Raw genomic sequence first — 2,960 nt, 5'->3', positions numbered from 1 at the left:
TAGCACTGCATTTTGCTTTGTGTTTGTGCTTGTGTTTCCCAATATTTTGTTTTGACTGTTGTAATTTGGTTTATCCTGATTGATTGGATGTTCTGGTCCTGAGGCTTCAGTGTGTTAGTAGAACAGGTTTGTGAACTCAGCCCCAGGACCAGCTGGATGAGGGGACTCCTTTCTTTGCTCAGCTCTTGGCATTGCAGGGCTTGGTAATGATATGAGATGTGTATTTTAGATGTTTCCGAAACTTAATTGCTCTTTGAGTTTTTATTATGCATGCATTGTTTGTAGTTTTCCTCTGGACATGTAGGATAATTTTACAGAACTCTGCATGCAGGGTTTCAATGGGGTGTTTGTCCCATTTGATGAAATCTTGTTTTGGAAGTGACCCCACACCTCGCTGCCATAAAGTGGAATTGGTTCAATGACATATTCAATTAGTTTTAGCCAAATTTTAATAGGTATTTCAATTTAAATTTGCTTTTTAATGGCGTAGAATGCCCTGCGTGCTTTCTCTCTCAGTTCATTCACTGCCTCATTAAGGTGTCCTGTTGAGCTTATTTTTAAACCTAAGTAATTATAGTGTGTGCAGTACTCTATATATTTTGTACCAATTGAGAACTTTGGTCTAATTCCCTGAGATCTGGATCTTCTCTGGAAAATCATTATTTTAGTATTTTTGGGGTTTACTGCCAGGGCCCAGGTCTGGCAGTACTGCTCTAGCAGGTCCAGGCTCTGCTGTAGGCCATGTGCTGTGGGTGACAGCAGGCATAGGTCATCTGCGTAGAGTAGGCATTTAACGTCTGAATTGTTGAGACTAACACCAGGGGCTGATGATTTTTCTAGACTAGTGCCCAATTCGTTGATGTAAATATTGAAGAGTGCAGGGCTCAGATTGCAACCCTGACGAAGGCCCCGCCCCTGGTTAAAGAATTCTGTTCTTTTCTTGCCAATTTTAATGCTGCACATATTGCCAGTATACATTGTTGTACTGTGCTTTTTTGGTTCTGAGTGTACGTTTATAGAGTTTTAAATTCTAACAGTAATGAAGGTGTAATTCACCATTATTTGGGTCTCTGTGCTTTTGGTTGGGTAGTGTTAAGTTTTTTTCCTTATAATTTTACAATCTGCATCAAAGCAGTTATCTGATCTTTTTTGTTTTGTTTTTTATTTAATTTCAATTGTGCTTCTTTTGCCATTTGCCTGAATATATAGTTGATGTTTTGTATTGCTAGATTGATGCCTTCTTTACTGTGAGTGAATGTGGTATCCAGAAAGTTATCTAAGAGTGTTTGGATATTTTGGTTACAGGTTGCTTTCTGGTATTCTTCTGTGCTGTTTTGGGCCCATCTGTATGAATTTCTGATGTTGTACAGCTTACTGAGCTGTGAATGTCTGGTTGTTTCCATGTCTGTTCTTTTGGCTGTGATCAGACAGAGGTGTTAGTGGCTTGACAGTGAATGAGCTGAGAGAGAAGGGGTCAATGTCTGTGATCATATAGTCTACTGTACTGTGGCCAAGAGGTGAGCAGTAGGTGAATCTCCCCAAAGAGTCCCCCTGTAACCTACCATTGACAAAGTACAGACCCAGGCTTCTACAGAGCTGCAACAGATCCCTTCCGTTTTTGTTGACGGTGCTGTCACTGTTGTTTCTATGGGGGAGATTAAGACAGTTAGAAACAGTATGGCCTGTAATAAAGCTGTCCCCTCGTGTGCTCGTTAGATCAGGTAGTGTTCCTGTGCGCGCATTTGTGTCCCCACAGATGAGCACATTTCCCTGGGCCTGGAAATGGCACGTCTCTTCCTCAGGGGAGGGGAAGATCTCCTCTGAGTAATATGGGGATTCTGAGGGGGGATATATATTGCTATATCCCTCTCTCTCTCTCTCTCTCTCTCTTCTTTCTTTCTTTCTTTCTCTCTCTCTCTCTTTCTCTCTCTTTCTCTTTCTCTCTCTCTCTTTCTCTTTCTCTCTCTTTCTCTCTCTTTCTCTCTCTTTCTCTCTCTTTCTCTCTCTTTCTCTCTGTCTTTCTCTCTCTTTCTCTCTGTCTTTCTCTCTCTTTCTCTCTGTCTTTCTCTCTCTTTCTCTCTGTCTTTCGCTATTTGTCTCTCTGTCTTTCGCTATTTGTCTCTCTGTCTTTCGCTATTTGTCTCTCTGTCTTTCGCTATTTGTCTCTCTGTCTTTCGCTATTTGTCTCTCTGTCTTTCGCTATTTGTCTCTCTGTCTTTCGCTATTTGTCTCTCTGTCTTTCGCTATTTGTCTCTCTGTCTCTCTGTCTTTCGCTATTTGTCTCTCTGTCTCTCTGTCTTTCGCTATTTGTCTCTGGCTATTTGTCTCTGTCTCTCTGTCTCTCTCTTCGCTATCTGTCTCTGTCTCTGTCTCTGTCTCTCTCTTTCGCTATCTGTCTCTGTCTCTCTCTTTCGCTATCTGTCTCTGTCTCTGTCTCTGTCTCTCTCTTTCGCTATCTGTCTCTGTCTCTGTCTCTCTCTTTCGCTATCTGTCTCTGTCTCTCTCTTTCGCTATCTGTCTCTGTCTCTGTCTCTCTCTTTCGCTATCTGTCTCTGTCTCTGTCTCTGTCTCTCTCTCTCTCTCTCTCTCTCTCTCTCTTTCGCTATTTGTCTCTCTCTCTCTCTCTCTTTCGCTATTTGTCTCTCTCTCTCTCTCTCTTTCGCTATTTGTCTCTCTCTCTTTCGCTATTTGTCTCTCTCTCTCTCTCTCTTCCCCAGGTGACTGGTGGCATCTTAATTGGGGAGGACGGTCTCATAGTAACGGTTGGAACAGAATGAATGGAACGGTATCAAACACGTGGTTTCCGTGTGTTTTAGTACCGTTCCATTCATTCCGTTCCAGCCGTTATTATGAGCCGTCCTCCCCTCACCCGCCTCCTGTGTAGTCTTTCTCTTTCTCTTTCTCTTTCTCTCTCTGTGATGTTCTCGAACAAACACACACCTAACACACACACACACACG

This window comes from Salvelinus alpinus, chromosome 27, assembly GCF_045679555.1.
Source record: "Salvelinus alpinus chromosome 27, SLU_Salpinus.1, whole genome shotgun sequence".
Lineage (NCBI taxonomy): Eukaryota > Metazoa > Chordata > Actinopteri > Salmoniformes > Salmonidae > Salvelinus > Salvelinus alpinus.
This window is presented reverse-complemented; position numbering follows the sequence as displayed.